Below are 16,315 nucleotides of genomic sequence, written 5' to 3' on the forward strand. Positions count from 1 at the left end.
TGTGCTGCATTATGCACCACACATGGATCTTGAAAATCTACTTTCATCATAATATTGTGCCGGATAGAGTCCATTAATGCAAACAAAAAACGATCATAAAAGCAGACCATTCAACATTTGTAGATGGCACACATGTGCAGGATCATGGACTCCCCTGATGGTTAGACATCACCACAAAGGCATACACATGTCAGACCTATATATCTTTGGGACACATGCCTCGTCCCTGTTTGTTAAGACAAGGTAAAGCAATATGTGAATGAATGTTACACAACACCATACTCAGACCTTTCCTCATAGCCTGCCCCTACCAATCTTCAGATGACGTGTCAATGTGTGCAGAAAAATGCCTTCACCTCTTTCTTAGCATACTGAAAGGTGAATGCTAGGCATTTTGTATTGTATCACCATTCTCAAGACGACTTATCTGAGCCAATACATATTTGAGTACAGTCTCAGATGACTACATCTGCTTCAGCATCATCACACAAAGAATGTTGCAGCGCAAGAGCCACTACAACACACTATGCATCCCCCTATCATGCTAAGTGAAGCATGTGCATGTGCCTAACATTGATTTGAACATTATGAAATGTTGGTTTACTTAACATCACTTTTCACTGGAAAATGTTGCCAGGTTGTTTCAAACACATGTTATAACTGGCCATGTAGATGTAATCATATTTTGATAAGTGTTCAGCATGCTTTAGCTATTTTGAGATTCTGTCCCACTGTGAGTCTTCAGCAATGTGTGAGTAGATGGAAGGCTAGGATGATGTGACACACATGTAAAATTCTGGTGTGTGTTCATAAGTATTGTGTACATTCCTGGAGAGATACAACGGTATGTGACTGTGTTTGCAAATTTAGAGATATTCTGACATGTTTAGTTGTAATAAATACCTAAATTACATGCATTATGCCATCTGCATCGTAAATGTTGTAATGGTATTCCAGAGGGAGAACGTGCCACTTCATTGTGCTACCATGTTTTTTGTGGAACATCTTACAAAAATACATTAGCATTTGATGCTGTGATTCATTGTATGTTACTTGCATGTTTTAGACATACTTATTTGTATCCGTGACACACTTTACTGATGTTTCTGTCAGCCTTTTTTAGGGGGGTTGACAATGCACAGTAAGGGTGAAAGGATGAAGAGAGTTGCAGTTCTCACCATTAATTGCCATGCCATTCTCATGTTGGTAAACATGGGATGTTGCAGGGATTCTGCACATACATAGAACTATGCACAGGAAACTAGGACCCCGGTGTGTAGTGGTGTACCAGAAAACCCACCTCAGTACCCAGAACCCCAAACCGACTAGCTATAGTGTCTCATTCGTTCTCTGTACTACAGTGAAGCAACCACTGATTAGACATCCTAGAACATATCACTCGATCCCACTCAGGAATCGCGGGAAGAAGTATACTCTTTCGTTCAAACACCCATACTTATCCAGAACATGAGCAAATAGAGACACTGTATAGTTTAAAATGTTTATTTTAACTAACGTGCTCTACAATGCAGTATACTAGCCAACACAAGCAGCGAAATGCATAAGAACAATATAATCAGCATGGATACAATTCCATAAAGCACAAACAGGGTAATCATCTTATCATGATAGTGGAAACAGGGCTACAGCGCCTTACCACCCTCCCCGTGCTATAAGCTAGTTTATTGTAATTATAGAAGACCTCTAGGCTTTATCAGGGGACCCCATACCTCTAAGTGTAGATGCAAGAAATCACGTCTCAGGACAAGCACAGCTCTTCTTCGTTGGAATGAATCTCTCCAAGTGCCTTTTCATGCATGCAATGCCATATTCAAAGCACTCGGTTTTCAGTAGTGCAGCTGTGTTCTATGTTGTGTCTATGGGCGCGGGACTGACCAAAGTGAATCAACAGCATATATTGTTTTTCGACCTTGAACACGACTAGGAGCACAGTGTACAACTAAATGTGTGAAGGGCAGACAGCTCTCATGCACAAATGCACCAGCAGTTTATCTATGAGAATAAAGTCTTGTAGTAATGTGCGCAAAAGTGGCACAATGGCTGCCAAGCATATACTAACTAATGCTAACTTAGCAATGTCTGCAGTTATTTCTATGACCTCACTACACCCTCCCCTGGTCAGTCCGTCGGACAGAGGTAGACTGAGAATACAGAGTTCAAGTAGTTTGTGCAAGAAGTTAGAGCATCGAGAATGCGGAAAAGATGTCAATTTGGAATTCAGGCTGTCAGTTTTTGGGGGAGTGAAGAAAACCTTTTTGTCTTGTTACACGGTTGACAAATACAAAATGTCAACAGAAGATGAAAGAGAAAAAGAGGAACAACAAAACAAAAACAAAAAATCCTGCAGACGATCGATGCTAGGCAGGTTAATCCATCAAAGTATATAAGCAATAAGTTGCAACAGCCTCCAAGAGGAAGTCATTGTTATCATCAGAAAATAGAGACACCATCCACTCAAACAAAGCGAAAGAACAGACATGTTTTTCAGTAAGTGGTGCCTCCAGTACCATCAGCGGACAACTTGTGTGGTACTTGATGTAACTTCATTGTAGTAGATCCTGTGCCGCAGCACAGATATCCCACTGTGCCAAAACTGCAAGCGCAGCCGCGTAGGCCATAATCCCAACACCGGAACACTCTTGCTCATTGGACACTAAGGGACTCATCAGCAGATCAAAATCCGGGGCAGGAGGCACAGTATTATAGAGGCAAAGGTCCAATGCCCATTCAAATGAACATTCCAAGCAGGTGAAGACAGGTTGCACACAAGTGTAATATGCAAACGAAAGGACAATCCGTAAGCCACGGTGAGTGTGGCCAGGGTCAAAGTACCATAGCATTCAAGCATATGGCTACAAAGCATCTGCAGTCAGTCTTGGCTGTGCAGTAAGTATGGGCCGAAAATTCGTTCCGCTCGCGGAATTTGCGTATTTTCCGCAATTTCGCGATCTGCGAATCTCGTGAAATTGCGGAAAAATCCACGAATCCGCGAGCGGGACAAATGTTTTCCAGGAAGCACTTACAGGATTACAGCAGGTGACCAAGTTGAAGCTAATTTCTTTGTAACCATTTACAAAATGGTTACAAAGAAATAAGCTTCAACTTGAGCACCTCCTGTAACCCTGTAAGTGCTTCCTAAGCGGCGCCTCGTTGCCTACTTGCAACTATTCTCTGACCCTGCTCTGACCCTCGAAGCAGGGTCAGAGAATAGTTACAATTAGGCAACGAGGCTCCTGTCACAAAATTAAACCTCAGCAGGCAGCACTTACAGATATAAATAAAGCAGGTGCCCGAGTTGAAGCTCAAATTCAGTAACGCATTATAATCAGCCCAAGAATCTAGTGAGCACGGTCGATGCTAGGCAGGTGTGCTTTCTCCCCAAATCTACCGTCTACAAATAGCTGTAATCCTTGATGGAGGTCTAGGTATCCACGAGTTTCTCGAGCGCAATCCCCCTGTACTTCCATTGACCAGGAGGCTGCTTTCTCCTCATCTGCTGCTCTGATCGGTGTCTGACCCTTTATAAACAAGAGGCATGTGAACTCGCACACAAGCCCGGCCCCACACACACTAGGCTATGCAACCTCTTCCCGCCCTTTCCCCCACTGTGATGGACAGCTCACTCGAGGGACCTCGGCCCCTATGGGCGCGGTGGCAAAGTTACAGACACACGTGGTGACTGGACAACTCTTCTGGGCCTTTACACAGCTGTAGTGTCGGAAAAGCACAATACATTTACCCAACTAGGTAGCACTTACTGCTTTCTCCTCATCTGCTGCTCTGATCGGTCTCTGACGCTTTATAAACAAGAGGCATGTGAACTCGCACAGAAGCCCGGTCCCACACACACTAGGCTATGCAACCTCTTCCCACCCTTTCCCCCACTGTGATGGACAGCTCACTCGAGGGACCTCGGCGCCTATGGGTGCTGTGGCAAAGTTACAGACACACATTGTGACTGGACAACTCTACTGGGCCTTTACGCAGCTGTAGTGTCGGGAAAGCACGATACATTTACCCAACAAGGTAGCACTTACTGCTTTCTCCTCATCTGCTGCTCTCATCGGTGTCTGACCCTTTATAAACAAGAGGCATGTGACCTCACACAGGAAGCCCGGCCCCACACACACTAGGCTTTGCAACCTCTTCCCCCACTTTCCCCCACTGTGATGGACAGCTCACTCGAGGGACCTCGGCGCCTATGGGCGTGGTGGCAAAGTTACAGACACACGTGGTGAGTTGGCAACTCTTCTGGGCCTTTACGCAGCTGTAGTGTCGGAAAGGCACGATACATTTACCCAACGAGGTAGCGCTTACTGCTTTCTCCTCGTCTGCTGCTCTGATCGGTGTCTGACTCCTTATAAACAAGAGGCATGTGAACTCGCACTGAAGCCCGGCCCCACACACACTAGGCTATGCAACCTCTTCCCGCCCTTTCCCCCACTGTGATGGACAGCTCACTCAAGGGACCTCGGCGCCTATGGGCGCAGTGGCAAAGTTACAGACACACGTGGTGACTGGACAACTCTTCTGGGCCTTTACGCAGCTGTAGTGTAGGAAAAGCATGATACATTTACCAAACGCGGTAGCACTTACTGATTAGCCAGTAGAAAGTGCTCCAGTTGAGTATAGTGCAATTGCAAAAAAATCTGTGATTTCACTGGGAAATCCGCGAATTCGCGGATTTTTTTGCGAATTCGCGAACCGCAAATTTGCAAAATTCACCTATACTTACTGTGCAGCACCACCAGAAAAGCAGCCATTGCGCAGCAGGCAAATTAACAGTAGTACTCCAGTAGCTAAGCCAAGTAAAAGTGGCAACCCACCGAAGACGCTGTAAAAAATAGAATGAATACATGCCGGTATTACACCAAAAATAGTTTTGAAAGTAGACACGTTGCCAGAGCCCACAACTTTTAAAAAAAATGGGCCAATCCTGCAGTATTAGAGGAATTGAAAATGGCATGAATCAAAGCACCGAAATGCAGCGGGAAGTCAGTATTAAGAAGGGCTTGAACCTAAGATTGAGTATTGGCCACAAGAAGGACAAATGTCTCATGTGCAGATGTGAGAGAAACTTCTTTTCGGGACAACAATGCTCTAATTCTGCTCAACTTATCAAAGTCAGCTCTCAAGGTCAGAATGGAAGGTCAGACTGAGTTATCGAGTCTCCCATGTGGGGGTGGAAACAGTAAATTTTTACAGCAAACCACACGTTGCAAAACTGTCATGATGTAGGGGATGCCAGCAAGCATACTGCAGCATTCTTCATTATTTAAAAGCAGATAACTATGGTTTGCAAGCAGAGTGAAAGTTGGTGTAACATTGTGCACTGGAATACCTTTCAGAATGCATGCGAGATTCGGGGCCATTAAGTTACAGGCTCCGTGCAACGGTATATTTTTGAAACCCAAAGAATGACCTATGGTGGAATCACATGATTCCCCAGTTAGGTAAACTTCTTTATCATCCCGCAGGCATCTGTAAGCGAATGGTAATAACCACACCTCATGAAGGAATGCACTGCCTAAGGGTCCATAGCGGCCTGGGGGTAATGCTTCATACAGGAGCTAAATTTAAGCAAGGGAAATGGTAAGGTTATTACCCCATGGATGAGCCAGACAGCAGCTTCAGTTCGGCTACAGAAAAGGGCAAAAGTTCTACTTTTTCAATGTGTAAAAGCATGTATGTAGCATCTTTCATGGACATAAATCCCTGTTTGTCTGTTAAGTTAAATGGCATAAATAAAGATGTAGCATTCAAATAATCCCAAGGAACTTTCCCCATCTTAAGAGTTTGTAATGTCCATGCAAACTGCATAACTGGACGCAATTGATTCTGTCCATGATACAAAACAGACACATCATCTTGCACAATATCAACAACAGATGAAACAATACTGTCTAATGTATAAATGCGGGAGGAAAGTGTGTTAATACTATTATCCACAACAGCAAGGACTTTTTCCAAATTAGCATGATCTATGGCCCTTAACCGGGAAGCAGCCTCAATTTGGGACAGCTTCCATATTTCATAATAAGTTGCGTAAATAAATTGTTTCCTTCTAGCATCAGCAGGGCCTTTATAAAAATCTGTCAAATCAATGTCACCTGATAATAACGACAAATGTTGTTTCACAGAGGTCAGTATTGAGTGTTTTAACCAGTTTTGGCATAATTTACCAACCGAGTAAGTAGTGGCCGAATGGGAATTAGAAAAACGGGGATCAGGCCTATCCTGTGTATAGCAATACAACTAGAGTATCCACAGGTCTACTGAATCAGTGTAAAGATACTGAAGCAACACTATGCCTAAAGAGACTGTAAGACTGTTCAAACTGAACATCTTTACAGAGCCGGAACATCCTTTAAGGAGGATCGAATCCAATCACTGACCAAGGTGACATGCTTCATCATCTGGGTCTCCTCCCAGCAACACACTAGTGCCAGTAAGGGCTACAACCCTTTCAATGAAAAAGGGGAACTCATGAATGTTTTACCAATTAACTAAAGTGCAATAACGTGATGTGTAAGATCAAACAGATGTGAGGAAGTGTTCTATATAGGAGTGATAGGCGCAGTGCATGAAAGTAAGAATAAGTGAATTAAAATTGAACAGTAATAGCATTTTTTTAATGAGTATCTCCTACTGCTCAAAATAAAAACAGTGCAATGACAATTTTAACAAAATAACTGTCAGTGAATGGAAAAAAGAGGGGGACTACATGTTTCAGCCAATCGGATTGAAGCAATCCTAGGCCTTCTTCAGGATCACAACAAAGTATTGCTACAGAGTTAACAGCGAAAAGTGATACAAAAACAAGGTTGAAACAAATACAACCATGTCACCTGTATTCAGTGGTGTACAACTCCTCTGTAGTTTACCAAGTGCTGATGGTATCTGTAAGAAGAGAAAATGATGATCTTTTGTCAAAATGTAACAACATCAAAAGGCTAAGTGTACTCATTGTATCTTAAATTTATAGTGACATCCTTATTGTCATCTATTTGCTTGAATTTGAATTTGACCAGCACGCAGGACCCTGGTGAGAATGGAAAGTGCCACATGTAAAAATTCCCACAAAGGCACGCAAATACCTGATGACAGTTTGCGTGTCAGCACTTCAGCCGCACCCAAAGAAAACGTGTGCACGAATCAACTGCAACTAAGATGAATTTATAGGCAGTATCTGAAGAAAATAGACCGCAGTGATCTAAATAAACACATTTGAAAGGTCTATTAGATATACACTGCAGTGTTTTTGGTGGATGTGTTACCTTAGATGGCTTAATCTGTTGACAAATGTCACATGAAAGCACATAATTACGGATTTGTTTATATATACCACGCCCACAGAAACGCTGCTGTAAGATGGAAACAGTCGCAGACACTCTAGCATGGGCCGAAGTCAAGCCTTTGTGTGTGGCTGTAATCAGTGAAAGTCTGCGGTCCGCTTTGGGAATCAACCTATCACCAACATCGTTAATCCTCACATAAGGAACTTTATCGGGACTTAAGTGATAAGAGTATTCAGAAGGGAAAACCTGCGGGTAATTACTACCCTTCTCTGTAGCATCAATAGTTGCCAAGATGTAATTTTCAATCTTATTCATGGATCTAGTAACTGCTGCAACTGAAAACGTGGCTACTGCTGATTTAGCAGCTTCATCAGCTAAACTATTATGTGTACTCCTACATGTTGGTGGCCATGAGCATGAATTACATTGGTGAGAGGCAGATGTTCTTTAAGATCTGCGACTCAAACCCAAAGCATTTTATGCTTGATTGTGCTGACTTTAGAATGACAATAGTCATTTCGAGACCAAAAGTGTAAGTTGTCATTGAAAGACTGAACACAGTAGTAGGAATCGCTCACAATGAGAGTAGCCACATTCGGATCTGCAAACTCAAGTGCAAGCACCGGAGTCCACAGCTCAGCTATTTGGGTGGTACAGTCACCTAGTGCCTGAGTATGTACAACACTCGATTTAAACTCTCCGTTCACTATTTCACCAGCCACAATTGTGCATGCTGCCGAATAAGAATGGTTTTACCCCGTCGCCAGTTGCACTGAACCATCAGTGTAAATAATACAATGGTACTCCTCCAATGGACGCATAGACATTGGTGCAGGATGAAGAAAGTCATACTATAAATACTCCTGTGTTTGCAGGGAGGAGTTGAAGATGAAGGTAACATCCGAAGATGCCAGGATACCCGTAGGGTGGCAGTCTGCGCTATATAAGAACCACTTACATTACATTACAAGATGTCAATAAAGTTGCCTATTGTATCCAACGTGGGTGCAAAGCCTTTGAGCTAGGTACACTAGCTTTTGTCACTGATTCTAGAGCAGGATATGGTGTCACAACCAAAATGAGCTTCCTTTGTGCCAGGTGACGATCCTTCAGGAACTCCATCTGAACAGCCGTCAAGATTTGTTCAACAGTGGAAAACCGCAGTTCAGCCAAAGTGTACAAATGTGACTTGTAAGCATTAGTCACTGTGTCGCCCTCATTAAATGTTAAGTATGTGAAACCCAGCGCGCCTGGCACGATATGTATCACCAGTTTAGTGTGGTTATCATGTGTCAACAAGTATTTAGATTCACGAAGAACAGACTGCAAACATTGCAGGATAGCAGAATGTTCTGGAAGCCAGCAGGCTTTTGAAAAGGTAGGTTGTATCAAAGCATACAATGGCTTGACATGCTGGGCATACTCGGGAATATAGGTTCGACCAAAGTTTAAAAAATCCCAGCAAAGACTGTCGTTTTTTCAGGGTTGTAGGAGGTTGCAAATATGTGTATTTCTCCAGCAAGTGAGGCGTCAGGCCTCTACCTTCATTATTGAGCTCGTAGCCCAATATCAACACTGAATACTCTGCAAAGTGTGATTTTGCAAAGTTAAACTTATAGCCGTAGTGCGCAAATAATAGTATGATGCGGTCCACTCGACACAGAAGCAGCCATAATTTGCCGTCCGTGAGATAAATATCATAGACATATGAATACGCATCAGAGTCTATGCCGTCCAACAAAGAGACTACACGGGAGGCGAATACACCTGGGCTGTTTGTGTAGCCCATAGCCAAGCGCCAAAATTGTTTTTGTTTTCCGCCCGAGGTAAAGGCTGTTCAGTGACTGCTTTCAGGTGACAAATTGTGAAAAAGCCATTGGACATATCAAGTGTAGTTTTATATTTTTTACGAACAATACGGTCCACTAGAGCAGAACTATGGGTATTCTCAACCGCCCATGTACGACAATGAGAATTTAAATGCCGATAATCCAAAACTAGGTCGTACGACCCATCGGGTTTGGCTATGGTGAACAGAGGGATATTCATTGGTGACACATATGTCTCAATTACTCCTTGATATTCTAATTGAGCCAGAATTTCCGAAACAGGAGCTCTTGCCTCCTGACGGATGAGATACTGGGGTTGTGGTTGTGGCATAGACCGTAATGGAATCTCATGCGGGGGAGAATCTTTATTCTATCCCACCTGAGTACGTTACAGCGCTGGCGCAAGCACAAAAGCCCACTCTTCTGCAAAAGCCTCCGCGTGCTCCTTGAAGACGTCATCTGAAAAACTCGGGAGTATTACCTCCTCCCTTCTCGGAGCTGCAAAAACAAAAGGTCGGCCAATCAGTCTGCCAACAAAATGTCATACGAAGAATTCAGATTTTCCCAAAATATCCCTTTAATAACGGTGTATGTCACCTTCAATCATAAGGACTATGTCATATAATCTGTCAGGGGGAGCCACTCGGGTATCGGCGGTTTCAACTGTGGTGAACGTTTCAGCTGCTGTCGCCTCCAGAAATGGACGCAGTCCTTGGCGCACTATGGTAACCTCCCCTGCGCTGCCTAGCAGCATTACTGCCCATGTTAGGTTCTGGAGCCGTATCCTCACCGTCTGTTGCATATCTTGCTGTTAAAGCAGCAACTTTCTTTTTCTGAAACTGGTGGCGCTGGCAAGGAAAATCATCCGGTTTCCCTTTTCTGTCAGTCGGACAAGGTTGCTCACGTCCTTGCAGGGCACCTCGACCTCTTCCACACTCCTGGCGTTCCCTGCCACCGGCCTGTGAGCCTGATTTGTCCTGTAAAGAAAGAGGAGAATGCTGATCAGGAACCTGAAATCTGTCAGGATACCTAATTCTCACTTGGTCACGCAAATCATAAGTGCACTCAGAAGACTCGGGTGCAGGTGACGTGGCACACAACCCTTGTTTCTGCTGTTGCTTTTCCTGTTTTTTATTTTTCCAATTTTTCTTTGGAATAGGTGGACGGCCGTTTTTGCCGACTGTGCTGTCTGTGTTTGCTGTTGCGCTGGTATTTTAGCAAAAGGCTTAAGACCCAATCTATTGCGGCCAATTGTCTTATAGACATTTGCAATGATTTTTGTTAAGGGCGCGTGGATTCTCACTGACGGTATAAGGCGTAAGGCATTAGACACTTGAAAGTTGACTGCGTCTCCCTTGACATTGGAAAGGATCAGATCAGCAGCTACGTCGAACACTCCAACCAACCTCATCCCCAAATCCACAGCCACCTCCGGTCCCTGCTCGTCCTGAACATGCTTAATCACGGAGGGGAGCACTGTCATAGATGGTGTGCCAAAACATTTTGCATACACCGCCGCAAACTCTTTACCCCAATTTTCATAATCGGTTATCTCGGGTATTAGGACTTACTGCAAATTAATAGTTAAAATCCTGTGTTTTTCGACAGGAGTGGTAATCGGAAATACCGCTTTCAAGCTGGTCAAATTTCTCTGCAAGCCAGTAAGGTAAATCATCCTTATTCTGTGGATGCTTGCCCATAACCAAATTAAACATGACAGGACTAATAGACATCCCGGCAGGTCCAGCTGGTTGTGCATGAGTGCTCTGTGTACCTCAATCAAGGAGCCTTGCAATACACAAAGTTCTTCCACTCTTACTGCCAAATAACGTGGATGTGGTGTGAACCCGGCCAAGAGTGGCCAAGTGGCCTTGGGAATTGATAAAGGGCCTAAACGGACCGGAGTCACTGTGTAGGGCAGGGCGCCATTAAACCAAATACGGTGTTGCCATGCCAAAATCGGAACCTCAAGAGTCCTATAAGGTTGATAATCCACAGGTGTTGCAGTGGGAGTGTATACATGGAACAATTCATCATCTCCATTCACTGCCAGGAAAGTCATCCAAGAATAAAACACTTCAAAGTGGTAAGCTGGATCAGCTCCAACTACAAAAATAAGATTGATAACCTCATCAGGTACGCCATATGCTTGGAAATTATGATGGAGTGGTGCGCGGCTATGAGCCGCAATATCGCCTTCAACCATAGGGACTAGAAAGAAGAACAACTTAATGCATGGCAGCGCAATATAGGGTAGTAAATTAAACAAAAAAAATGTTTAATAATATCAAGCTTGAATAGACCTATAAAAACATCAATATGGGTAGGTTATGCCATCACAACTGTTTACCGAAAAACAGAAGTGAGGATATCATGGACAAGCACCAGTACTACTCGAGTGCTTCTAATATAAGAACCAGACCGAACGTTAGGTGCGCCATGTTGCAGGGATTCTGCACATACACAGAACTATGCGCAGGAAACTAGGACCTCGGTGTGTAGTGGTGTACCAGAAAACCCACTTCAGTACCCAGAACCCCAATCCGACTAGCTATAGTCTCTCATTCGTTCTCCATACTACATTGAAACTACCAATGATTAGACATCCCAGAACCGGGGTCTCCAACCGGTCGATCGCGAACTACCGGTCGATCGCGAGCTACCTGTAGCTCGCGGAGACCCCGGGAGTAGCTCGTGTAGCCATTCATCCTTTCTGGCTCCATTTGCCTGCCCTCACCCAAACCAGCCTCATGGATTGGAGCTAAGCTGGAGTGGGGGCGGGCGAAGAGGATGACGCTCCTCTCCTGGAGCTGCAGACTCCTCACGTGAGAGTCTGACTCTTGTGGCGTCATCGTCGGGTGCCAGCGTGGGGCAGTAGGAGACGTGCCTTCGACTGTAGGTAAGCTGAATGGGGGAATTAGGGATCCCGTGGGAGGGATGACTGACAAGGCGTCAGAGAGCACCGGTTAGGAAGGAAAAACGAGTGGAACAGAGGGCAGAAGGGGCACAAAAAACAAGGGGTAAACGAGTGGTACAGAGGGCAGAAGGGCACAAAAAATGAAGCACAAACGAGTGGAACAGAGGGCAGAAAGGCACAAAAAACGAATTGAACAAAGGGCAGAAGGGCACAAAAAACAAGGGGAAAACGAGTGGAACAGAGGGCAGAAAGGCACAAAAAACGAGTGTAACGGAGGGCAGAAAGGCACAACAAACGAGTGGAACAGAGTGCAGAAAGGCACAAAAAACGAGTGGAACAGAGGGCAGAAGGGCACAAAAACAAGGGGAAAACGAGTGGAACAGAGGGCAGAAGGGCACAAAAAACGAGTGGAACGGAGGGCAGTAAGGCACAAAAAACAAGGGCAAAACGAGTGGAACAGAGGGCAGAGGGGCACAAAAAACAAGTGGAACAGAGGGCAGAAAGGTACAAAAAACGCATCGAACAGAGGGCAGAAGGGCACAAAAAACGAGTGGAAAAGAGGGCAGAAGGGCACAAAAAACAAGGGGAAAACAAGTGGAACAGAGGGCAGAAAGGCACAAAAAACGAGTGGAACAGAGGGCAGAAAGGCACAAAAAACGAGTGGAACAGAGGGCAGAAAGGCACAAAAAAACGAGTGGAACAGAGGGCAGAAGGGCACAAAAAAAGGGGGAAACGAGTGGAACAGAGGGCAGAAGGGCACAAAAAACGAGTCGAACAGAGGGCAGACGGGCACAGAAAATGAGTGGAACAGAGGGCAGAAAGGCACAAAAAACAAGGGGAAAACAAGTGGAACAGAGGGCAGAGGGGCACAAAAAACGAAGCAAAAATTAATGGAACAGAGTGCAGAAAGGCACAAAAAACAAGTGGAACAGAGGGCAGAAGGGCACTAAAAACGAGTGGAACAGAGGGCAGAAAGGCATAAAAAACAAGTGGAACAGAGGGCAGAAAGGCACAAAAAACGAGTGGAACATAGGGCAGAAGGGCACAAAAAACAAGTGGAACAGAGGGCAGAAGGGCACAAAAAACAAGGGGAAAACGAGTGGAACAGAGCACAGAGGGCACTAAAAACAGGGAAAACGAGTGGCACAGAGGGCAGACGGGCACAAAAAACGAAAGGCACAGAGGCAAAATACAGAATACAAAAATATAGAGGTAGCTAAGAACAGAAGGCAGACTGGGCAGAGAGGCCCAGGGCAGCGAGGGGAACAGAAGGGAAAACTGGGCAGAGGCACGGGGCAGCGAGGGGTACAGAAGGAAAGACCGGGCAGAGAGAGCACAGGGACAGCGAGGGGAACAGAGGGAAGAAAAAGGGGCACGGACCACGTACAGGAAGTGGGGAAGACAGACAACAGCAGTCACAGACACAACAATGATAATACAGGCAATACCATAAAAGCAATAAAACGTTGAAAAACACGTGTATAGGTTACCGTTACTTGGCAGGCAGGTAAAAATAGATACAGCCAGGATCAGCAGTAGGATTTTCGTGCTGCTGTCTGATTGCTCACTTTCCACAAGCCCTTGGGTACCACTGCCTCTTACAACTCTGCAGTTATCTGTGTCCAGTAGTCAAGGCCAAGCTCATGATGAGGCAGGGGGGGAGTAGAGAGGTATGGGGGGCATGGGATTGAGGGGGCATGACTGTTAAGTCATTGTTCAGGGCCACTCGTATTATGTGGTCCTGGGGGACCAAATTATGCAGCAAGTTTGGCAAAATCATGCAGCAAAAAAGACAAATTATATGGTGTATTGCAGCTAATTTTGTGATAGTACTACTTTATTGTTTTGTAATTTGTACTCGTTAGCAGTGTCTCTGAAATTTTGGACCTTAATTTTGGACCTATTAATTGAAATGTCTTGAAGTGTCACAGATCCAAAGTCATTCCTTTTGGTGTTCTAGGGAACTCTTAAGTCAGGCCTGTCTTGGGTATTTTGTTCAAACCACAGTATAGGCTCTGATGAAATTAGGCTGAAGTCAATGAAACTAGGCGTGGGGGGTCTCTCTGAAAAATGCGCGAGTTGCTTCGGGTTCAGTAGCTCACGGCGATTTTCACTGGCCAGAAATAGCTCTGACTACACAAAAGGTAGGAGAACATGTCACACTGTCCCTCCCAGGAATCGCGGGAAGAACACTCTTTCGCTCAAACACCCATACTTGTCCACAACATGAGTAAATAGAGACACTGTATAGTTTAAAATGTTTATTTTAACTAACGTGTTCTACAATGCAGTATACTAGCCAACACAAGCAGTGAAATGCAGAAGAACAATATAATCAACATAGTTACAATTGCATAAAGCACAAACAGGGTAATCATCTTATAATGATAGTGGAAACAGGGCTAAAGCACCTTACCACCGTCCCCTTGCTATAAGCTAGTTTATTATAATTATAGAAGACCTCTAGGCTTTGTCAGGGGGACCCCATACCTCTAAGTGTAGATGCAAGGAATCACATCTCAGGACAAGCACAGCTCTTCTACGTTGGAATGAATCTCCCCAAGTGCCTTTTCATGCATGCAATGCCATATTAAAAGCCCTCGACTTTCAGTAGTGCAGCTGTGTTCTATGTTGTGTCTATGGGCGCGGGACTGACCAAAGTGAACCAACAGCATATATTGTTTTTCGACCTTGAACACGCTGTGCAGACTAGGAGCACAGTTTTCACCCCGAGTGGGCTGGGTATGCTCAGACGTGAGTCCCAGGCTCTCCACACCACTGGAGTCAAGCTATCCAGGCTGAATGAAGGCTGATAGCCAGAAACCGGTCCTTGGATGCTTGATTCCGGTCTGGGAAAGACATGGCTTGGTAGTTCGGACTGGACTGTTCCCATGAGGCACAGGGTCAGAGCTGATTTGCATATAGCCAGTGTCTAACCCAGGGTGGTGTGGAGTGCAAAGAAATGATGGATTTAGGCCCAGATCCTTGTACTGGGGTGAATGTATGACATTGTTCTACATTCTGTCCATCACCTGTGTTTTATGCAATTTTCACCCCGAGTGGGCTGGGTATGCTCAGACGTGAGTCCCAGGCTCTCCACACCACTGGAGTCAAGCTAGCCAGGCTGAATGAAGGCTGATAGCCAGAAACCGGTCCTTGGATGCTTGATTCCGGTCTGGGAAAGACATGGCTTGGTAGTTCGGACTGGACTGTTCCCATGAGGCACAGGGTGAGAGCTGATTTGCATATAGCCAGTGTCTAACCCAGGGTGGTGTGGAGTGCAAAAAAATTATGGATTTAGGCCCAGATCCTTGTACTGGGGTAAATGTATGACATTGTTCTACATTCTGTCCATCACCTGTGTTTTTTGCAATTTTCACCCGAGTGGGCTGGGTATGCTCAGACGTGAGTCCCAGGCTCTCCACACCACTGGAGTCAAGCTATCCAGGCTGAATGAAGGATGATAGCCAGAAACCGGTCCTTGGATGCTTGATTCCGGTCTGGGAAAGACATGGCTTGGTAGTTCGGACTGGACTGTTCCCATGAAGCACAGGGTCAGAGCTGATTTGCATCTAGCCAGTGTCTAACCCAGGGTGGTGTGGAGTGCAAAAAAATGATGGATTTAGGCCCAGATCCTTGTACTGGGGTGAATGTATGACATTGTTCTACATTCTGTCCATCACCTGTGTTTTTTGCAAAGTGAACCAACAGCATACATTGTTTTTTTACCTTCAACACGCTGTGCAGGAGTAGGAGCACAGTGTACAGCTAAATGTGTGAAGGGCTGACAGTTCTCATGCACAAATGCACCAGCCGTTTATCCATGAGACTGGAAGAGGAATAGGTTGGGAGTACACAAGGTAGCAACTGGAATGACTCAATCCTATTTTGGGGCAGATTCACAGATGACTGCCTAATGATTTGGAAAGGTTCCACTGAAAAACTCATTGAATTTTTCACACACCCAAATAGCAATACCCGTAACATCAGATTCGCCTTCCAATATATCAGAGGAGTATCACCTTCCTAGATGTGGAACTTTTTATTTTAGATAAAAAATTCAGAGCAGACTTTACAGAAAACCCACAGCTTGCAATGCAACTCTCCATGCCTCTAGCGCACATCCTGGTCATCAGATAAATGCCATCCCTTATTGAGAATTCATGCGTGCCAGATGCAACTGTAGCACTGAATCTGACTTTAAAGACTATATACAGGGCATGGCGTCCAGATTTTTGCGCAGGGCATAC

Source organism: Lissotriton helveticus, chromosome 1_1 (assembly GCF_964261635.1).
Source record: "Lissotriton helveticus chromosome 1_1, aLisHel1.1, whole genome shotgun sequence".
Taxonomy (NCBI): Eukaryota; Metazoa; Chordata; class Amphibia; order Caudata; family Salamandridae; genus Lissotriton; species Lissotriton helveticus.